This window comes from Microcebus murinus, chromosome 16, assembly GCF_040939455.1.
Source record: "Microcebus murinus isolate Inina chromosome 16, M.murinus_Inina_mat1.0, whole genome shotgun sequence".
Classification (NCBI taxonomy): domain Eukaryota; kingdom Metazoa; phylum Chordata; class Mammalia; order Primates; family Cheirogaleidae; genus Microcebus; species Microcebus murinus.
The window spans coordinates 6,504,418-6,528,740 of NC_134119.1; positions in this window are offsets into that span (position 1 = coordinate 6,504,418).

The window sequence follows — 24,323 nt, forward strand, 5'->3', positions numbered from 1 at the left end:
GTTCCTCATTTCATCAGCGTTTTTCTGAAATGACGGTGTAGTTACATCTTGCTTTTGTTTGTAATTGAAGTGCTCCTCCTCCAGGGATTGCAATACTTTTTCTAAGTATGCTTGGCATTTGGCTTCAGAAGACATTACTCAGTTGACTGAAGGGTGTGTGTGTGTGTGTATGAGAGGAGAAAGAGAAATACATTCAGAAGGATCAATAACACCAGCCATTTTTAGGCACCTAGACTGGGTTTAAAACCCTTCCAAAGGCAAAAGCCTTTCTTAATATTTTTTAGTACAGTTGGTGATATTTACAATGAGAAAATACATTGTCACAGGTACTGAGCTAAGAAAGTCTTAGTTTTCCATGCAGTTACCTTTAGAACATAAATTTTGGCTCTCTGACTTTCCAAGAACTGTGGGTTTTGAGGAAATCCTAGAGGATATTGGTCTAGTAGTTCTCAGGGAAGTTGAGGGACTCCTGCAAAACTGCTCTGTGTTCATAGTTTGGGGGTAGAAAAGCAAACTTCATCTCTCTCTCTGTCTCTCTCTCTCTCTCTCTCTTTTTCTCTCTTCCCTCTCCTCTCTCTCTGTTGTTTTTCTATTTTTGTCATGTTTCAGCTTTGATGTCAAGGTATAATCAATAAGTGGAGGAAAATGTAGGGAAATTAATGCAAGTTGGGTAGCTATTTTCACATTACTGTTTTTAATCTTCAGGACAAGAGGAAAAAATGGCTTAAGATGACCTGTTCATTCAGTGGAATCATTTTATCGTCGTCTTTCATAGCATTTTAGAGAGAAGGGAAGTGAAAAAGCAAGAAGCAGGTATACGGCCCGGTTTGGGGTGGGAGTATGGTGAGGTCTGTGCACCCAATGGGGACAAAAATCATTAAGTTGGAAACGGGTCGTGGTGTGCATGGCCACGACTGTCCAAGGACAAGACTGTATATCCTGGCTGCAGTGTCACCACATGGGAGAGAGGGCTGTCACCACGGGCCAAGCCATGTAAGGAATGCATCTATACTGGATAATTCAGGTCAGAAAATATCTCTAAACCCTTACGTACACAACAAAACCTTTTCTTTGTACTCTAGTCCACTGGACATTTGTCCTGTTTTGACTGGACATTTGCCCTGTTTAAACAAAAATGATGGGCATGCTGAATGATTCAGTTCTCAGGATGGAGTGGGGGGGGGGGAGGCTTTGATTATTTTGTGTTTAACACGAACGGATCCACTTTCCTTTGTGTGTGATGTGAGGCTATTTTCTTCGGAGTTACTTTTCCTTAGCTATTTAAAAATACACAAGCAATCACGAGTGTTTCTTTTAAAACAGCTTTTACTTTGTTAGCATTTTTTAACACCACAATGAAAAACTGTCATGATTTTCCCCCCAATGTAAAAAAAAAAAAAATGGAGCAAATACTAACATTAAAAAAAGTGTACAAGGATAAAAAACAAATTCCAAAAAAAAAAAAAAAAAGGAAAAATTAATGATAAAACTTCACTGATATCTGACATGACAATTTAACGGAAAGGAGTAAAATTGATTCTGGTTCTGTGTAAGTGTATTTTTTCCCTTCTTTCTGAGTGTTAAGGTCAGTTCTCTGCAGGTAAAAGTATGCTGTTTCACAAGCAAAGATTTCATCTTCTCTTCATTAGGGTGACTTTATGAACTGTGGGCAGCGTCCGAAAGTATTAGATTCTGCCCTTCCATTTCTTGGCTAGCCTGATTGGAAGGAAACATGCTGCTGAAATAGTCCGGTAACTTCTCTGCAGGGAGAGGAACGCCCCACATTTCAGTAATTCAAGGAAGCTGTTTCTGAGCTTGGAAGGAAGCCACATCTAGCTCTCTCTGCCCAAGGAGAGATCCTCAGGATGGGAGGCCTCAAGAGGTTTGAAGATTTAGCAGCAGCATCAGAAGCACCTGGGGCTGGTCTCAGGAGAGACAGGACTTTGCATTTTCTCCTTCTCATGAGAAGATAAGACAATATTTTATAAGTGTCCATAAAAGGAAATATGGATTCCATAAGATCCATTAAAAAGTCTTGTTTTGTAAGATTTCCTCTTCTTTGACGGAATTCACTGTTAAAAGTAAAAGGAAAACATAGCAAGTCCTCCTTTACTGCTAGCATGTGGTACAATGCCGTGAGTTGAAGTTGAGCAAGAATCACACAGTCTGCTGTGATTTTCCCCGAGTTAGAGGCCAAGACTGTTAGGAATGAAATAAGAATCTTTGCTTGGGGGTTTGGGTGTATCTATTTTTTATTGCAGAAACAACCACACACTTATTGTGCACCTACTCTATACCTCTCACTCTGTAAACTTTGAGTCTGCTTTGGAACTTTGAGTTCCAAACCTCTTTGCAAATGCTTCTTCACTTTGTGGGTGGAATCTCTGCAAAGTCCAGAAAGCAGAGAATTGTATTGATGTTGACTGAGCTCAATGATCTGGGTGCTTTGAAACAGCAACCTGCTGTAAGTGACCTCTTCACTGCTTTCACCACAGTGTTCTTTCAGGGTCAAGCTTTGTTAAAACAACAAAGAATGATATAGGGCTGCCGTGTACAGTTGTGGGAGTTGTGCACTGTGCTATTCTGGGGCTGTGCCATTTCTATTGTGGACACCAGAGAATTGTTTGCATATTTGTTACCACAGTTTTCTAGCAGAAGGCATCAAATTGTTATATTCTAATAAAATAAGGATATTATGACCACCTTCCGACAGATATCTTCAGTGAGGAGCTCCTTTTCTTAATTTGCACAAGTACCTCGAGGATTAACGGTGGGGTGGAGTGAAGGGAGACGTCTGCTTTCCTAGTCTTGTCCTTTGAGTCTGATTCCTAAATAATGTCTCTGATTATGGGAAGTCGGGGCATCAGGCCTATATGCCAGTGGGCCTGTGTTAGATGATTGGGTTCCCATCGAAGCCCATCTAAGCCAGTCTGGGGCCCAGGTCTGTGGTCTGATCCAGCCCACAGGAAGTCCCCCTTGACACCTAGAGCTGCAGGTGAAGAGAATTATTTCTCCTTGCAAATGAACCTACAGCTTGTGAGCCAGTAAACACAGCTTCTTTAAAAGCTCGGAAGGTTAAGTATGAATCCATAAACTAAGCTTTGCAAGAGAAACAATTCTTTAAAAGTCTTGTGTAACTCAAATTTATTGTTGCCTGTAAGTCTTCCATCCCCTACACCCAAATTTGGGTGGTCAGGTAGAAAGCTGCTCCTTAAGTATTCTTGCTCTGAGCCCCTTCCCTTGCAGGTTTGGACAGTAGTTCTGGGGTCTTAGTATGGGGGATGGAGGAGAGGCATACTTGGTCATGAGTCCACTGTAATTATAGCTGAGGTGCCAGAAGTCTTACAGTCTATTTCCTTTCTGCTGCACATTTCCCTCGAGGAGGTGAGTCAAAAGCAAGCTACCTGCTTGAAAGGTTGGGGAGGGAAAGAAAGAGAAGGGGAGAAGGAGCCTGTGCACTTTATCAAAGTGTTCTCCCATTCCACCGGCTTGTGACCAGCCCTCCTGGCTGGCATTGTGGGTATGGACAGTCCCGGCCACGCTTCCCATGCTGTGCACCCATTTCTGACTCCCTGACCCATTTCTGAGCCTTGGGACTCACCGTTGTGCTTCTTCCTCTCTGCACTTGCATCTCTTCTCACTGCTAGAATCTGGGCTCACTGAACCTGGGAGGAGGTGGGGTTAAGTCACCCTGCAGAGCCTTCCTTTCAGAAAACAGTCCCCTGGAGCAACTACAAAAATCTCCCTTCCTAATCCCAAGGCAGAACGGAGCTTCCGGGAGAATCTGACCCATGTTGGTCTTCTGTCCCTTGGATGAGGCTGCAGGGAGGAATAGGGAGATTTTTTCAGGACCTGCTTCCAGGATGTTCACAAGGAATCGTGCTGCCCTTTGGCTTTGCGGGTGCTTGGCAAGCCAGGTGGAGTGAAGGTTCCCCTCCTCCACTGCTCAGTGGTGCTGGGCAGTAAGCTGTCAGCTGGCGCTATCTGTCTTGCCTGTCGGAGGGTTAGAATGCGCCTCAGTTGTTTCTAAACTTTGCTGTGCACGAGAACCCCCTGCGATGCTGGTTAAAGATGTCATAGCTTCTCTTATCCCCAGAATTTCTGATTCCATAAGCCTAGGGTGGAGCCCAAGAAGTCCCCATTTTTTTTTTCCCCCAGCACCAATGGAGATTCTCATATTAGTTTCTATATTACAATTTAAGAAGTATTATTTAAAGAAAATGTCTGGGGAAACCATAAAGCGCCACCTTACTGTGCCGAAAGTTGTTCTTAATATTATAATTAGAAATGACTGCCTTTTCACTGCCTGTTGTCTTTTTAGTGCAGCCACTAAGTTTGAGCCAAATGGGCGAGTCTTGAAGTGTGAGGTTGCTCTTTAAATTCCCAACCTAAAAAGTCACACCTGCTTGAACATTTTTTATGATGGTTTATTTTTTCCCTCCTCCTATTTTCTGGATTAGCAAACTGATGCATGTTTGCCTAAAGATCGCAAATGATGCTGCCACGTGTGGGTCAAAAGCAGAGAGGTGGGTCTTTTCCACTCCTCCTGCCGGCTGTGCAGGGTCTCTGACTTACTGGGTCCACAGGGTGGGGACTGGGGCCCACGAATCCGTCCTGTTTTTCAGTTTCTCCAGGTGACTCCAGTGACCAGCTAGGTAGGCATTAGAGCTGTCCTAGAGTGGGTTTTTGAAATATTGTGATCATTCAGTTCCAAACAAGAATTTGGCTTGAACTCAACCTTTCATTGAAAAGTCATTTTAAAAAATCAGCTTCAAATTCCAGACAAGAATCATTAAAAACTGGCCACAGGGTTGTCAACAAAGGCTTCTTGGCGCTGGCGGTTACTGATGGGTAGGAAGCAGACAGCACCTGCTTAACACTGCACCCTTGGAAGCTCAGCCCGGTGCCTTTTTCCCCAGCCGCCTCTGATTGTGGGTGACAGGACAAGAGAGGCAGCTTGTCAACCGTTCCCAGTCCTCAGCCCTGGGGAATAGACTCACTGGATCCCTAAAGTACCCCACTTCCGGGCTTCCTACCATGTTTCCCCGAAAATAAGACCTACCCATAAAACAAGCCCTAGCAGGATTTCTAAGCATTGGCACACTATAAGCCCTACCCTGAAAATAAGCCCTAGTGATGGGCGTGGCTACGCAGCGCATCTGCACAACCCGTGCATTTCCTCTTGGAGCGGGAAAGAAGACAAGCAGCCCTTCTCATCTGCCCCGTGAGAGCTTTAGTGTTCGACATGAGAGATTGGGGCCGATGGTTCTAAAGGCAATAGAGTTGCAAGAAATTCAGGATGGAATTTGGGGTTTGGAGAGTTATGATGATGTTCCAGAAGAAGATGACTTAACTGTATTTGAATAAATGTAGATTGTTGTATAGTACTTAAAAAAATAACACATCCCCTGAAAATAAGCCGTAGGGTGTCTTCTTGAGGAAAAATAAAAATAAGACTTGGGGAAACGTACTGGAAGTTCTTGCTGTATATGGACAAGCCTTAAGTTGCTCTCAGAATGGCCAGGAAAGGCAGTCTGGGCTGCCGTGATTAATGTGGCAATATATGCAGCAGCCTGCTAATTGTGAGGTTAAGTGTCGCTAGAGCTTGTCCTTGGGGGCTTCTCAAGATGTATCTGGGCAGAGTCACATTCTCTCCTGTGGGTCACCCTGTCCTCATCTTGCTACCTGTGTGAAGCCATGTGCTCTGTAAGGCTGAAAGAATCAAGATGTGGGGAGAACCCAAAAATGCAGTGAAAACAAGCAGGCCATTTAACCCTTCTATGACACCTCCTCATCACAGTAGGAATACCTGTTCGTGATAGTGCATTTTAGATGATTCAAGGCAGCAACAACAATAATTCTGGACCTGATCTTACCACCCAGAGATGATCACCATTAACACTACAGAAACAAAGTCGGGGTCATAGTATTCAGCTCTGTAACTTTCTTGTTCTGTTAATGTAGTATTAATACATTTTCATCCTTTTTAGGACAGTAAACTTTCAATTTTGTTATTTTGATGCAATAAAAAACTTATAAAAGTTGCACTTATAGTACTGTGTTTTTTTTCCCCGGAACCATTTAAGGATGTATCTCCTTACCCCCAAATACTTTAGTATATATTTCCTACGAAAAGGAAATTCTACAGAGCTATGATGTGACTGCAAATACCAGGAAATGTACACTGGTGCATTGCTACCGTCTAGTTCTCAGACACCATTCCAGTTTCACCAGTTGTCCCAGTTATGTCCTTTACAGCCAAAGGCTCCAAATCAGAATCATGCATTCTATCATCATGTCTCTTCAGATTCCTCCAGTCCACGACATTTCCCCAGTCTCTCACCGACTCTTATGACCTTGACACTTTTGAGGACCACAGGCCAAGGTTTTATTTTTCGCCATGTCCCTCGCTTTGGATTTGTCTAATGTCTCCTTGGGACTAGACGTGGGTTGTGCGTCTTTGCAGAAGGTGTCCCAGTCCCAGAAGTAATGCTGGCCTGCATCCTAGCAGGTGACACACAATTTAAATTTGTCCCTATAATGAAATTATAATGTTCCCTGGGATCATGAAAGTGATGCCCACCAGGCTTGTCCACTATGGTTACTCTTGTACCCTTGGCAGTAGGGGCATTTTGTGGAGAGATCTGTGATCATGTAAATATCCCATTGATGACCGAACTGTCTGTTTATATCATCAGGGACTGCTGGTTACTGAGTTTATTCACTGGGTTATAATCCTTTACTATCCTTATTTACTTAAACACCCCAATTGTCCTCTGTTTGGTCAGAAGAACCCTTTTAGTTTGGTTTTGTTTTTTAAAAGATGTTTCCATCATCCTTTGAGCACTTTCTTGCTTTTTTGCACAAAAAGATGTCCCAGGCTCAGCTTGCACTCTTTCTTCTCCGACATAGGAAATAGCCATTTCTCTGAGGATCTGGTTCCTTTTAGTGGATATTGGTGCTAAAAAGCCCGGAACTGGGAGCCAGGTGCGCTCATTGCCGTGGTCCTGACGCTCCTAAGCATTCTCAGTGGACGAGCGAGGGCAGATGAGTACGTAGCATGCATTCACCCATCCATCTATAGATCTATCAAAACTATGGATTTATCCTGATAACCTCCAAATAAAACAGATTTTACTTTCATTTTCTCCCTTTCCATGTTCGTACCTCATTTCTCTGCAAAGGAAAAATCAGGCTCCCGTGGTTCTCGATTTACTTATTGATCACTCCTGTACCCACCCAATGCCCCGTTTCTACCGCTGCCGCATCCCAAGGGGGTGCTGCCCTGCTTCTCTCAAGCTCTGCCATCTCTGCTGGGCTGTGTCCCCAACTCCACGCCAGCGCGGAAGCCACCTCCTGCGAGCCCTCTCCTCGCCCGTGGGCTTCAGCATCTCTCCGCAGGCTTCCTGTCCACGTGGACGCCTCCCTTCCCCTGTTTGGGCACCAACGGCCCAGTGGCCAATCCCCCCCCTGCATACCTGCGTCCATGCTTCATGACACTTTTGTTATCTGGCTTATTGACTCGTTTCTCTTTTGTCTGTCTCTCCCTTTTAAGTATAACCTCCACCGTCATGTGGCTTTGTTTCTCTTGTCACTGCAAGTCTTGACATAGTAGCGGTCAGGATTCTCCAGAGATACACACGTAACGGGATTTATCAGGAGGTATGGATTGGCTCAGGTGATTGTGGGGGCTGCAGAGTCCAGGATCTGCCCTGTGCGAGCTGGAGATCCGGGAAGCTGGTGGCGCAGTTTGAAGGCCCGAGAGTGGGGACACTGATGATGTTCCTTCCGGTCAGGGTCTGAAAGGCCTGAGCACCGAGGCAGGAGATTCATGTTCCAGCTCAGGTGGTCGGGCAGAGAGTGAATTCGACCTTTCTCCACCTTTTTGCTCTGTTCAGCCCCTCCCCACCCACACCGGGCAGGACCCTCTGCTGTGCTCACCCCACAGATTCAAATGCTCAATCTCTTCCAGAAACATCCTCACAGACACACCCAGAAGTAACGTCTAACCAGACATTTGGGCATCCTGTGGCCCAGTCAAACTGACACATAAAAGTAACCATCACAGGGGTCAGTAAATACCCACTGATTGAAGGGAAGGCATGCTAAAGCATTTGCCTACTTTTACAGAGTCATATTCTTATCAGGTGGCCTTTGAGAAGGAGGTTGACCATTTAGCATTTGCAATAGATTTTTTTTTTTTCCTACTGCCATCATTCATGCTAATCCACCAATTATTTCTGGTCCTCCCGATTCCAGGCACACAAGTAGGCCATGTGATAATTATGTGGCTAAATGACATGCCAATAAAACGGGGAGCAGAAGTGATGTGCACCACTTCCAGGAAGACACAGGTTTGCAATTTGCCCCGTTCCCATCTCTTTCTCCTGGTGACTGTGGAAGAATATACTGGAATATTTCTATCAGTCTGGGGATCCGAGTGATGATGAACACAGTCCCCTGCTGGCTCGTGCTGGGCACCTAGTGAGAGCAAGAAATAAACACCTGATGGGTTCGACATTGAGATTTGGATTCCATTGCTGCTGCTGCTGCTGCTGCTGCATGCCCTGGCCTATCCTGATGACACATTTCATAAATAAAACAAATACGATGTCTTATTTTAGAGTCACACTTCACTTCTGCCTGCAAGAAACAGTTTGCAGATGAGAAGAGCAGAATTTGGACCGTGACCTTTGCAGGAGAAAGAGGCAGAGGTGCAAGTGTGAGCTGACCCCCAATTTCCTCTAGGCACGGAGATCGTTTCGACTAGGGAGTGCCATAAAAACCGACAAAATATACCCTGGAGACCCGTTCAGTCCGGGCAGGTGATGGACCGAACAGCCTGCCAAGCCTCTCATTTCCTCCTCTAATTTCTGTGATTATCAAGATAATGAAGTACAGCCAGTTCATTAAAATCCCTCTTTGAAGGCTGACCCGCAGCTCCTCCAATGTGTTGGTCTCCCTGCTGTGTCTAAGTGATAGATGCCTAAATCGCCAGTCACGTGGCTGGGCTCGCAGGCCAAACGGTCACATCTCATGCCGCTGGCTTATTTGACCAACCTCTCTAGCTTTAAGTCTCCTCAGGGCTCTTTTGTTCATTCACAGACACACCCAGAAGTAACGTGTTCATGCACCAGACACTTGAAGGGGCTGTGGGGACAGATGAACACGATGTGGCCCGTCTAGCCCAGCCTAGAGGGTGGGGCAGGGAAGTTGTGGTCTGACGAGAAACTGCTCCAGGACTACTGCCTCGATCGCCAGTTGGCAGGGCTGGTCATCTTGCTGCACACATCACGCCTTTTCTCCAAAATGCAAAACTTGCATTTTCTAATCAACAAGGGTAGATCTCACAGTCTTCATTCTTTTCCTTAAGCTTGCTCATCCCATGCGTAAGGTTAACTTGCTCAACAGGGCAAGATCTACACCATTCCCATGTGCTTAGGCATAGACTAGCAGTCGTAGGAAGCTATGAATGACTAGAACAACACTTATGATTATAACTTTGATGCACTCTAGTTAAAACTCAGATTCTGACCCAGTTGCTCTGGAGTGGGGCCTGAGATTCAACATCGTTAATGTGATCCACCAACTGACACCAGTGTTACCGATTCTTAGACCACACGTTGAGCAGCAAGAAATGGGAAGAGAGAGTCCCTGCTCTGATGGAGACCATCCTCTTGAGCAGGAGACAAAGGTAAAGCCAGAAAATTTGAGTCAGGACCACACAGGCAGAAACAGAGATAGAAGCAAAGGCTGCTAGGCATGTTCATGTATTATCCTAAGGAATCGAATTTTAAATAGAGCCTCTCTAGCAGTGATGTCACAACCTGAGTTGGGGTATGAAACATTTATGAGAGATCGACATGTAGAAGAGAAGGGAGAGGAGGCAGGGACGGGCAGAAGGAAAAGTCAGACTGAGACACAAGGCGACAAGGCTTCCTTTACACGAGTGGTTATGGCCCACCACAGTGTTTTGCGTTTGGGCCAGATCACCGGAACTGCTGCACCTCCACCCCACCTGGCTCAGCCACCAGATGCAGGCTGACCCCAGAAGGGAGCGGCCTCCGGGAGAGGCAGACCCTCAAGGCGCTGACAGGTGGAGTCTGATGCTCTCGCCTTCCCTGGAGAGGGTGGGGCATGTCTGTGCCCACCACAGTGCTGTTTGAAGAGTCTGGCAGAATTGCTCTCCCAAGATTAGAAACTGAAACACCCAGGCGCCAGCTTTGTATGGCTGCTTTGGAGTGATCAATACCATGATTGATAAACGAGTTCCCAAAGCGGAACCTTTCCAAAAGACACAGCTCTCCGCAAAACCTTAACCATGCAGAATTCTTGCGGCATGAGGGCTTCTGTTTCTTTGTAGGAAGTGAAGGAGTGATCCAGGCAGGCAGACCACTGGGAGGACGGGGTCGCCACCTGTGGGAATAATTTGTTGGAGGAGGCAGTGGCCTCCAGTAATGGCCTCAGCAGTTTAGTTAGGAAAGACTAGCAGCCTAGAAAAAATCTGGAAAAACAAGCATTCACAGAAAAATACTTCAGAGATCATTGATCCTGATTGTTTTGTTTCTTAGAACTTCAGTAAGATGGTGGTTTTGGCCAAGTGGGCAGTTACCAGGGATTCGTTTTATGGGATTCAACTTCCGTGTGTGTTGTTTAGAATGAAGCAGTGAGATAAGGAGAAAGGTATTTCTTTTGGACTTTTCTTGCTGATCGATAGAGCCATCAATGGAGTAGAAGTCAAGCACTTCAAGTTAGGCTACTTATGAGCCAGATATGGGCGTGATGAATCGGTTACCTATTGCTATATAACAAATTACCACAAACCTTAGTGGCTTAAAACAATACGTTTAACCTGACAGTTTCTTTGAGTCAGGAATCTGAGCATAGTTTAGCCTCTGGCTCATGGTGGCTCACAAGGATGCTGTCAAGGTGTCAGCCCAGGCCCTGGTCTCACCTGAAGGCTCCACTGGTAAGCTCACTCACATGGTGGTTTGTTGGCAGGATCATTTCCTCAAGGGTTTAGGGACTGAAAGCCTCAGTTCTTCACTGATGTTTGACCAAAACCTGCCTATACTTCTTTGCTGTGTGGAATTCTCTAGCATGGCGGCTGGCTTCATCAAAGTGTGCCTGCCGAAATAGCAATGGAGCACAAGATGAAAGCCACCGTCCTTTGCAGCCTGATCTCAGAAGGGACATCCCACCATTTTTCCACGTTCTATTCATTAGAAACAAGTCACTAGTTCCAGCCCTCATTGGAAGGATGCGATTACACAAGAGAATTCTGGTAGGTAGGATCACTGGCCATTAATAAATACAAATTAATTGATTAATAAAGAAAAGACATTTTAGGAAACCATCTACATCCAAGGCAAGACGTCAGAGAATTCTGATGAGTTTAAGGTTAATGGTAACTGGCATAAGGAAGTTGGCTCTCAGGGTTAATCAGTTCTGAGACTCTAGGTCAACAAAGGTACTCAAAGACACCCTTATACTTTGAGGGTGCTAAGTTTGAACATGAAACTCTAAAGCTTACTAGTTGATAGAATTTCATTTAAGACAACCTCCCACAGGAACAAAATTCTGGGATGTTCGGAAGAAACATTTTGATAAGCCACGAGCATGAGGAATTAGACTCAAAGGGTAGTCAATGGTCCATAAACTACCTTCTGGTCCTTACTACTGCAGCTTCTTTTGTTTTGATGGAATCTGAAATACCAGTTTGGGTGCAGAGTGGAATTGCGCAGAATGACAGACTAGAGGAAGCAAACTGGCTGCCTGCTGGAGGGAAAAACATCTGAAGAGGGCTGTGGGAAAGGGAGATGGGGAGAAGATCAATTTCAAACCTCTCTCCCCTCTATCAGGTTACCAGGAAAATTCTCCACTGGTCACTAATGGTTTGTAGAAAAGGCATCTTATGGGAGAGGCAAACAGGAGGATGAGAGGGAAGCGTCTGAATAATGTTAAACATCCATAAAAGGAAAAATAGTAGAACACTAAAGGTTTTGGTTAATTCATCTATCCTCTTATTCAACAAATGCAGTAGTATTCACAGTCCACTGAGTGCTGGGGATACAGGTATGAACAAGATTGATGCAACCACTGCCCAGAGTCAGCCAGGGTGTGAACAGACCTGCGGAGATGAAAGAATGACCTCCAGGTGCTCTGACAGGTCACGACCAGGGGCAAGAAGACGCCCTTCAGTGAAAATATCACAAAAGACCACATGTGTGCGTGTGCATTTCCATGCTTGTGCATGTTCGTGTGTGTTATGTGTGTATACAAGTGACCGGAGGGATTATTTGGGCTGGAAAATAGTTTATGAAGCACCTGAAGCAGCCTGTTCCGGCATCATCGTTTGGGGGCCCGGGAAGAAGCTGTGTGCATTGGCGAGGGCTATAGAGGGGGCGCTGGGTCTCCCCCAGTCTACCTCCAGAGCTGGTGGGTGCTGGTTCCCAGACAGCAGGTTGGCGAGCGAGCTAATGAGATTCCTCAATTCACTTCTGCCGCCTCAAGTGTTTGTCTAACCCAGCGTTGACTTTTTGCACCCCCTCTCTAGAAGACCGAAGTCATACATTTTTAATTGGAGTTTTTCAGCCAAAGAGCAAACTGGCTTTCTGCCCAACGTATGGGTGAAGATGTCGAGAGAGAAACCTTCACCTTCTGTCCTGCTGGCAGCAAATGAAAACAAACCACTTTTCTTTCTCTCCCAGCTGTTTTCTCTCCTCCACAGGCAGACTCTATTTAAAGCGCTGGCTCCTTAACTCCTTTTAAGCCAAGGGACAGAAATCTACCGGCTTAGCCTTTTTCCCTCTGGTGAGCCGAGGCTGGGGACGCTTGCAGAACTTACTGTTTTCCCACTACCCCGTTTCCCCCCTCCTGTCCCCGGAGCATTTCAGCATAAAGTGTTCGTCATGTGTATGTGTTGGGAGGAGGGGTGTTACAGCTCCCCGAAAAGCAATAAGTCAGCATCATTTAAAACCACAGTTGATAACATTTATTTCTAATTCTTTAAAGCTGTCTTTAAAAGAAAATAAAGGCTGCAACCTACACAGCACTCTCGTGGGGACAATCTTTCTCTGGCTCAGTTTGGTAATTCAATTGCGATGGGTAAAGTTGTGCAGTCATAGCAAAAGGGGGGGGGGTGGAGCAAAAAGAAAGGAGAAAACGCCTGCCAGCAGCTGTCATCTATCTTGTGAAAAGTAAAAAGTGCTTACCCGTGCCCAGATAGTAAATCCTACCTGCTTTATTAAATAAATGTAGTATTTCACTCAGGGAAGGAGACCTTTGGAATATCTGGAAAATCTTGCAGGCTTTGAAATGGAATAAAGATTGATTTATGTGGCGTTTCTCTTGTATGTGTGTTTTTCTTCCCCTTGACACAAAGAACAGTAACTGAGACACAAAATTCATTTTAAAAGACCAAGAGAAGGAATTGGGTATTGGGAATTTGGATGTTTTATTTATCTCACTTAAAAAAAAAAAGGATTTATAGGGTTTATTGGATAGCTAGAAGTCTTTATGATATGGCCATTGCCATGCTGTTTCAAGGAATAATGCCAATGTTTGTCAAGGGCCTGGCCCAGAGCCTGTCACATAGTAGGGATTCAGAAATGGCAGCTATTTTTTGTAATAAAGGATTTGTAATCTGTGGTTTGGGCTTTCTTTGTTTTGTATCCTACCTTGAACCAAATGTAACTTAAGACTTCTCTTAACAGTTAAGATTATTTCAATTACAGATGGTAGAAATCCAAATCAAACCAGTTTAAATAAAAAAAAAGTTGGCTTAAGAAACTAAAAAGTTCATGAGGTTATTGGCCTCAGGTATGGCTGGATCCAGGTGCTTAAATGAGAGCAACAGGATTCTTAGTCCATCCTTGGCTCCAACTGCATATTGATGGTTTTATTCCTAGTCAGTTTCACTCTTGTGGTGGCTCCAAGCAATTTTGGGCTCAATCCTCCAAGTTTACACCTTCTCTTGTTTATCTCAGTAGGAAATCTCTCTAGTTCATCTCAGTAGTTTCTTTTAAGGAACACCCACAAGTTTTAGGATTCACCGTAGGTGGGTGAACTTAGCTCATGTACACAGCCTGAACAAATCATGATGGCCAGTGGGATGAGATGATGGTGACTGGCACAATCCCCTTCCTCCTGGCTGCAGATAGAGTCAGCCCTGCCCATACTTCTTGGACTGACAGTGGGGAAAGGGTGGCTCTCCAAGGAAAATGGGCATATGATTACCTGAAAAGGGGGAGAAGAACAATGGAGATCGATTGATTGGCTGAAAAAAATTCTGGAAATTTCGTTTATCTCCTTTCCTACCCTTTTCACCTTTCCTTCTCTATTTCTCTTTTTCCATCTATCCACAGCATCTCTGTGAAGCCTTGCCATATGCCAGTGTCTGTATTCGTACTAGAAATACAACAGACTGTTTCAGAAACAAACAGTTTTACTCTCTCAATTATTGGATAACTGAATACACATTTAGTGACTACTTATTCTGCCTGCATATTTAGTGTTCATCCCTTTTGGCTGAGCCCAGTTTTAGGTACTGATGAAGGGGGAAGGAATGACCCAACTCTTACTCCTTGGAAAGGAAGTCATGATCCTATGATATAAGTAACATTTCAGGGCTCACTGTGTTTCAGACCTCGGGTTAAACACTTTGTGTGTATTATCTGTGGGGTATGCACTACTATTATGCTAATTTTGTAGATGAGGACGCTGAGTCTCATAGAGTATAAGGAATTTGACCAAATTTACACAGCTAGTAAATAATAGCACCTGGGAGTCCAACTATCCCTAATCATCACTCTGTGCAGTCTTAGAGGTGATTTGTGGTCTCTCTCTTTATCAATCATTTTTGTTGAATGAGCAAACATTTATTAATTTAACATATGTGTTACATATATTATATGCATGTGCATATGTGTGTTAAGCTGTGCTGTATACTAAAATCTGTGCTGGGCAGAGGGATGCAACCGTGAACATGCTGGGCACAGTCCCTACCCCTCACTGGCCACTGCTCGTGTGTGAGCATGGAACCGGTCACTGAAGGGCCCCTGGGTTGGGGCAGGGGAGGCAAGAACAAGCAGTGGAGGAGACAGGAGACCCCAGGCCTGCCCTGGAGAAGTGGGGTGGCCACGTGGAGGTGACTGACAGGTCTTTGTGAAACAGTGGTCTTGCAAGGAAGTCAAGGAAAGGGAAGGTGGTTCTGCAGAGGCCTCCTTCCCTCTCTGTGGCTTTCAGGGAGCTGTTCTCCCAGCACTTACTTAGAGCAGGACTCCCGCACATGCCTGGCAATTTCCCTGACTCCCCCAGCTGGACTCTGGGCACCTTGGGCAGTCTGACCTCTGGAAACGAGAGGGGCTGGTGGGCCATGTTCTGAGATGTAAAAGGCATGGGTTACCTCCAAGCCCCGGGATGGCCCTGTGGATTTCCTCATGACTGGGTGTCTGAGTGTGATCCGAGGAAGGACGGTATGTTAGTTTCCTAAGGATGCCATCGCAGAATACCACAGACTGGGTGTCTTAACCAATGTGTTTCTCATGGTTTTAGAGACTGAGAGTCCAAGATCCAGGTGCCTGCAGGATCGGTTTCTCCTGAGACCTCTCTCCTTGACTGGCCGGTGGCTTTAGGTTTTGGGGAGATGCCATTTAAACCTGACCCCTTCCTCCCTGAGTGCAGCGTGCCCCCCACCCCTGCCCGCGCAGCCTGCCGATGCCGCGTCATTTCTTTTAGTCTTACAGTGTTCCCGGGGGGCGTTGCTGCGACTTGGTCTGTGGCGTGCATGCAAGAGTGGTGCCTGGTCCTCCTGACCTTGGCCAGAAGACCAGCTGGTGACAGTGTTTTCAGCAGTCAGGGCAAGGAGCCACCTGGTTGCACACAGACCACTGGTGCTGGCTGGCAGAGTGCTGGCGAGAAGTCACCTCTCGAGGGCCAGCCCGTCTCCCATCACTTCTCCCCATCGGTTGTTCCAGCATTTCCTGGTGGCTGCCCGACCCGTGGACTGGCACTCTGGCTTCCTCCGCATCCTTGCTCAGCCTCGCTCCGCTTGTGTCACCCCCTTTCTCCCTTCACATCGAAGCCCTTTCTTCTCAGGACTGGGAGTAGCTGGGGGCAAGGGGGTGCGGGGTGCACCTGGAAGGGGCTGCCACTCTCGGGCCTGCCCCTGACCTGCACAGCTCTGGGAGCAAGAGCCTCCTTGCCTCGCCTGTGCACACGCTGCATCTTCCTTCCTCTTGTAACCGTGCCACCTGGCTGCTCAGGCAGGGCTTCGATTACCCATTAAACCTGGACTTCAAATCATTAACAACAAATAGTTTTCTTCCGAGGGCAGATAGAGTTCAGTGTTAAGAAAAGGCCAGGGCCTGATAGCTCCCTTCTCTTCAGCTTTCATTCTGTCCTGGGGAAGGAAAGCATCAGAAGTTGAAAGACTTTATTTAGTCAGTTAAAAAAAATAAAAAGTTTTCTTAAAACCAAAACATGTACATTTCTATCCTGCTGCACGTGCTCTGCGAGTCACTGGTGAAACAGGAGAACACGCTTGAGTTCAATCCCTACCTGGTCATTTATTGGCAACGTGACCTTGAGAAATTCACTGCAACCCTGGATTATCGGATTATCAGTTTCTCAGTCTGTTAACTGGTTATGTCTACTTTACAGAGTTGTGGAGGGGATCAGATGAAATTAGGTAATGTTCATAGAGCATGTCAGGTAATATACCTTGAACACAAAGTACGATCATTCAACATGCACTACGTATTCACTGCGCATCCTTTACGTGGCAGACTCGGTACCATGCCATGCACTGGGAATGTGATCGGCACAAATGCACACGGAGTCCCAGCCCGCAGGCAGCCTACAGTCTGGTGGGGGACGAAGGAGGATGACACTAGCCACAGTGGAGCCAGGTAGTGCCCCCTAGGTGAAATACCCATGTTCTGCACGTACGATAGGAGGAGTCTCTGATCTACACCGGGAGCTGCAGGAAGCTTCCTGTAGGAAGTGATGTTTACTCTAACTCCCAAAGGATGAATAGGTCTCAGCCAGGAGTAAGGAATTGGTGGGGGCAGGTGTGGCTGGGATATTCTTAGCAGAGGGGAGAGACCAGGATAGGCGTTATTGCCATCCAACAATCGGAAACTTGCAAGCAATCCTTATTGGGTTTTGCCACTAGAACCTGTAGGGATGCTTCATTTTAAATAAAACCACTAATCACAGATGATTTCCAAGTGTATCTTCTATTAGGGTCTTTTCAATAGCAGTATTGGACACAGGGTTTTAGAGAAATGGAGTGACATTAGCATATCTAAGAGAAATTCCTTGGGGAGAGAGTTTGGAAAAGTCATTAACAGAACAGAGAGAAAGTAAAAGACATTTCTGAGCAATTTCCAGTTCCAAATCCCCATTTCTGCTCCCAGTATTTTGACCTTTCTGTTCTATTTATTTAAAAAAATTAAATTTTTGACTGAATTCAGTTCTTCACAATGGGGAACTCTATTACCGCTGACCTGAGTCAAAATGTAATTCAGTCTCAGTCTTTGGTCCCTCGCTCTCTGGCTACTCTTGTGCTAGACTAGGCAGGGCCCGCTTCCCCTCCGTAGCTCTTCCAAGGCTATGCCTCGTCAGCCCCAGACACCCCAAATTCAGACTGGAACACGCACTTTGCAGTCAGTGGTTCTCCCCACTTTGAAGAACAGTGATGGTATTAACGAGAACTGACACTTACTGAGTCCACAACCTGCTGTTTTGCGTCCAGAGTCTTCCAGTCCCTTCTCATCTGGGGCTAAGTGCAATGGGAAGAATGAGGCAGGGAATGGGGAAAAGGTTGTGCTAATCGAGTGCCCCTGTGTGTGTGTGTGCAAGTGTAACTTTAGTGTGATCAAGGAAGGTCTCTCTGAGAAGATAATGTATAAACAAAGACTGGAAGGAGGTCAGGGAGGGAGCCCCGTTGATATCTGGCTGAAGAGCTCCCCAGACAGAGGGAACAGAGAGTGAAAAATCCCCGAGGTAGGGGTGTGCTGGGAAAGGTTGAAGAACGGCAGAGCTGGAGTGGAGAAAGCAGGGGGAGAAAATGAGGAGATGCATTCGGGAAGTATTTTTGTGGAGAGTTCAGAGAAGGAAGACCACTAGCACCTTGCAGGCTATTGTAAGAAGTTTGGCTCCTACTCTGAGTAAGGTGCAAGCCATTGGAGGATTTGGAACAGAGAGGGTGAAGTTCACGCTGAAAGAAATGATGGTGAGTCTGTGCAGTGGAACACATCATGCAGTTTTTAGAACAGATGTGGGAGATTTATTTGTTATTATGTGCTGGCTTGTTTTCTCGACTATTTCATTCTTTGAAAAAAATATTTGCATGACCACTATGCAAAAGGCTTTTTTTTTTTGTGCTAGTGGCTGAGAATGCAATGGTAATTGAAGCCCATGAGAGTTTATAATCTAGTGGAGGAGACAGATAAAAAATAAACAGGCTATAAAAAACAAACCAACAAACCAAAATAAGTGCTGGCATGGATGTGGAGAAATTGGAACCCTTGCTCGGTGGGGATGTAAAATGGAGCAGCCAGTGAACGGAACAGTTTGATGGTTCCTCGAAAGGTTCAGCACAAGGTTACCCTATGACCCGGCAATTCTACTTTTATGCATATACCCAAAATAATTGAAAACAAGTATTCATGCAAGAATTTGTACATGAATGTCATAGCAACATTATTCATAGTAGCCAAAAGGTGGAACCAACCCAACTGTCAATCAGCTGATGAATGGATACACAAAATGTGGTATATCTATATGACAAAATATTTTGCTACAGCATGGATGAACTTCAAAAACATTATGCTAAGTGGAAGAAGACAGACACAAAAAGCCACATATTGTATGATTCCATTTATATGAAATATCCGGAATAGGTAACTTCATGCAGACAGAAAGCAGGTTAGCAGAAGTCAGGGGCTGGGGGAAGAGGGAAAGAGGCGAGACTGCTTAGTGGGTATAAGGTTTCCTTTTAGGGCGATGAAAATGTTTTGGAACTAGATAGAGGTGATAGTTTCACAGCGTCGTGAATATACTAAATGCCCTGAATTGTGTGCTTTAAAGTGGTTAATTTTATGTTACATGAATTTAATTCAATTAAAAAACCCAAGTAAATCATTGTGTCAGCAGGTATAGATTTTGTTAAGTGCTGTGAAGGAAATAAACGAGGTGACGCGGTAGCAGGAGGATCGGGGAGGGTACGGAGCCTGTCACACACCGTGGCCGAGGATGGCATCCCGGGTACGTTGTTGCCTGAGAGAAGCAAAGAGAAGAGATGTGTTAATATGTTTCCATTTTAAAATGGATACATTCGTTTGTCTAAAATGGAAAATTTCTCCACCAGTGCACCAGAAACCTAACAGTAGGTGTTCTGGGGTAGGGGAAGAGAGGTAGGGAACTGATCTGGGGTTAAAGGAGGAGAATTTATTTTTTATTTTGTTTTTAGTCTCTTTATTTTATTTTCAGGGAACTGTTTATTTTGAAAATATTAAACACCTACAAAACAATACATTATAATGAGCCTCAATGTGGCAATCACCCAGCTTCAGCAATATTAATTCACTGTCAGTCTGGTTTCATCTAAACTTCCCCCATTGAATCTGCCTTCCCCCCCTCCCCCAACATTTTGCAGCAAATCCCATTTTGTTTATACATATCCTAGCATGTCTCTCCCTCTCTCTAAAATGTAAGGACTCTTTTAAAAAGCATTTTAAGTGTGATAATGTAGTTAATAATTTTACTTCTTATTACATATAGGTGCATATATATATATTTGCAATTTTATTGTTTGAATAAAATTATTTTTAATGTTTAATTGTCTTAAAAGGGAGGTGGGCTCCTCTTTGGTCCTCTGGTTCTTTTTACTGAATGTACTCTGCCAAGGGGCTGAAGACAATGATCCAGCTGCTCTCCTGCCTCCATCCCACCCCACGCATCAATACTGTGGCTAAGATCAGAGGCTTCGGCGTTAGATACTACTGGGTTCTAATCTTGCCTCTCCCACTTGTTCTCTCCCTAACCTTGGACAAAACCCTTAACCTCCTTTAGCTGTACCTTCCTCACATACGGTGAGAGTAATGAGTGTCTCAATCATGGGGCTTATGGTGAGATTAAATGGAAGTTTGCAAGTAGAAATAATAGCCTTTGGTCTGGTGGTGAGCCCATAACATACGCTCTGTAATGCTGGCTCTTAGTTTTGTTCTTATTACTTCTCTTCTGTGAAAGGATGCAAAAGAAAGTTAACAGTGGTTAGCTCTGGAGAGGTTTTACTTATTTTATTTTATAACTGGCTATCCTGTATGTAACACTACGGTTGCAAGTGTGGATTCTAGAGTTCATAGCCCCATTTACTAGCTGGGTCATTTTCTCTCTCTTTTCTCTTCAAGGGATTAAAAGGTACATGTAATGTGTTCATCTCACAATATGGTAGATATAATTGTTACTCTTTACTTAATACATAACAGGTTTATATCAGAAAAGTATAGATGTGCCCTAGTTTAGGATGAAAGAGTATGAAGTTCCCCAAAGATGTTGAGGTTCAATTCCCACAAATAGCACTGTCAGATTGAAAAATAAGGACACGCATTCACTCTTGACTGGAATCTATGCTTGAGCTTGTAGCGCTATGAGAGGAGAGAGGGTCAGCCTGACTCTCACAGCATCTCAACCAGCTGCCCTCTCCCTTGGGGGCAGGGTCAGCTCAGGCTGCAAATGGAAGGATCTTTTTCTGTGACTTCGATGTGCAAAGAATGGAGTGATGGTATACGAGCTGAAGCTTCTAGAACTCTGTACAACAGTAAACTTCAGGGGAACCTCTATCTATCTCCTTTCTTCAAGCATCATCCCCTTTATGCCCAAGCATTGGGGTTGCCTGTCAATTGGGGGATAATAACATTACCCATGCAGAGGCATGTCTTGAAGTGAAAAGATGCATGAAATCACTTAGCACTGTGCCTGGTACAGCATACTCATGCAGGAAAAAATTGTTGTTACAACTGTCACTGTGATCGTCATATGCATATTGATAACTGTGACACAAGGCAGAGAGCAATGGAATCTTATGAAAATACAAATGAGATGGGATGGGAGCTTGGAGAAAAAAGAATTTCCTTCCAAGTTGAATGTGGATGGCAAGGGTCTCGAGGAAAGGAAATTAAAAACTATTTTAAGATGAGGCAGAATTTCAAATATGCTTTGAATCACGGGCCCTCTAAGGACATGTGATGATAAGAAGGCATAAAAAGCCACTGTGAGTAGAAGCGTCATGGGTGTGTGTGAGAAATTTGGCTTAGCTGGAGTGTGGATTTCATAAAGAGGGGGTTGCAAGAATTAAAGGGGGGATTACAGGTCATGGCTGAGCCATGGAGGACCTTGAATGTAAGACTGAGAAATATAGGATATAATCTCTGGGTCAGTGGTTCATAAACTTCTTCTGTGCTGACACAACTGATGGATGGTGTTCATATGCGCAACTCAGCTCTATGGGAAGAGCCAGCATTTTGCATGATTCAATCAAATTCCATTCATTCCTCTTCCATTCAAGGGAGCATATTGAAAGGCAAGTGACTGAGAATGACATTTTTGTAGGGATAGATACCCCCTGGTTCATTACGATCAAATTAATCATTCTCAAACTTTGAGACTTTAATTGCAACTTAGAGGCAGTAGATCATACAGTGGTTAAGAAGGTGACCTTGGCTGGGCGCGGTGGCTCACGCCTGTAATTGTAGCACTCTGGGAGGCTGAGGTGGGTGGATTGCTCAAGGTCAGGAGTTCGAGACCAGCCTGAGCAAGAGTGAGACCCTGTCTCTACTAAAAATAGAAAGAAATTAATTGGTCAACTAAAATTATATAGAAAAAATTAGCCAGGCATGGTGGCACATGCCTGCAGTCCCAGCTACTAGGGAGGCTGAGGCAGGAGAATTGCTTGAGCCCAGGAGTTTGAGGTTGCTGTGAGCTAGGCTGATGCCATGGCACTTACTCTAGCCTGGGCAACAGAGTAAGACTCTGTCTCAAAAAAAAAAAAAGTGATCTCAGGGACCAGATGATCGCTGTTTGATTCTCAACTTCTTTACTTACTACCTTGATGACCTGGGGCATATTGCTTCAATCTTTCTGTGCCTCCATGTCCTCATATTTCAAATGAGGGAAAAATACTACCTACATCAAAAGGTTGTTTCAATAAAGGATTAAAGTATTATATGTGACATGCTTGGTGCAGAGTAAGTACTATGAATGTGTTAGCTATCACAGTCTGTAACACACTGACACCTCACATAAACAATGGAAGCTACTGTCCTCAGTAAAAAAGAAAGCCACTGAAGGTTTTTGAGCAGGAAAATGGCAAGATCAAAGGGGCAGAATGGGAAGACAGCATGGAATATATTAAGCGTATGGATTTTGGAGTCAGCCTGTGAATTTTGACTTTACCACTTACTGGCTGTGTGGCCTTGGGTAAGTAGAATAAATTCTTTGTGACTCATTTCCCTCCCTTATCTATAAAATGGTTAAGATCATAATAGTTCCTACCTCACAGGCTAGTTGTGAGGACTTAATGAGATGATGCATGTGAAACACCTATTTTGGTCCCTGGTGATTGCATTAGTTGTCTATTGCTATATGGCAAATACCACAAACTTTGCAGCTTAAAACAACACAGTTATTATCTAACCATTTCTATAGGTACCAACTAGCTAGGTCCTCTGCAAAGCTGTAGGCAAGGTGTTAGCCAGGGCTGGGTTTCCATCCAAAGGCTTGACCGAGGGAGGATACATGCCTAGGGTTACAGGATTGTTGGCAACATTCGATTTCTTGGGGGCTGCCACCCTCAGTGGTTGCTGACTGCAGGCCACCCTTAGTGCCCTTAAATTTGGGTCTCCCTTGAAATGACTTCATGCTTCATCAAAGCCAGCAAGGGATATAGTCTGTTCCCAAAGTAGGTGTTACAATTTTATATAGTGTAATTGTGTGATCATATCATCCCATCACCTTTACCATGGCCTATTGGTTAAAAGCAGCTCACAGGTCTTGCCAACATAGGGAACGTACGATGGTGTGAACATCAGAAGATTGGGATTATGGGGACCACCTTGGAATCTCTCTGCCACTTGCATGCTATGTACTGAATACAGTCTCATGTTAGGAGAGTCATTTGGCAAGCAGAAAGCAGCCTGAGGACAGGGTCAGCTCGTTTTACCTCTGTATCCCATAGCACAGTGCCTTGCGCGTGGTGAGTTTTCACTAAATACCATTTGGATACATGACAAATGTAAATTTTTAACCACCTCGGTGCGGCGCTCACCGGCGTGAGACCTTGCCCGCAGCCGGCACTCACAGTCTGCATGATAGTTTGTGCTGTGCATTGATGACAGATCCATTTTGCTCTTGTGCAATGAGGAAAGCTTGAAAGCACTGAAAGCTTGTTTTACTCTAGAGGCAGCTTTACTTATAATGTAAATCAGAATAGGTAACGTATATGTTTTCATTACATTATTTTAAATGTTCACAATTTTATTTTGATAAATGAAAAATTAGAAAAGTCATATCACGGCTGTCGGCTAAAGTCGCTGTGTGCGTTCATCTGTGGCTGTCGACTAGAGTCGATGCTGGTACCCAAGTGGTTAAGAATGCCTTCTCCGCCTAATAATTAGGCTAGGGGGGTTCCAGATGGGGTCATATAAGTCAGTGTAGGTTCTTAGTATCCTGTAATGACAAAACCACCTCCAATCTCAGTGGCGTGCATAGTAGCAGTTTGTTTCTTGTTTATTCTATACGGTATAACCGTTGAAGGGTCGTTGAGGGATCCACTCAGGGGCCTCCACCTGGTGGAGTGGTCATTGTCTGGGATACTGCTGGTCACTGCCACTGAGGAAAAAGGGGAGTTTGAAGGGGCTTAACCTGGCAAATAAGCAATTAGCCCCAAAGTGCCTCACGTTACTTCCATGCACACTCGCTGGCTGGAACGAATCCCCCGGGCCCTCCACACCAGGCTACAGGGCAGCATAACTTTATTACGCACTCCAGGGGCAGACAGCCAGGGGCATTTGGTGGCTATTACCACTGACCATCCTAGATGAAGTATAGACAATTAAGAATATTTCTGGCTGGGTTTGGTGGCTCACGCCTGTAATCCTAGCACTCTGGGAGGCCAAGGTGGGAGGATCACTTGAGGTCTGGAGTTCAAGACCAGACTGTGCAAGAGCAAGACTCTGTCTCTACTAAAGTTAGAAAAATTAGCCGGGCATGGTGGCACGCACCTGTAGTCCCAGCTACTCGGGAGGCTGAGGCAGGAG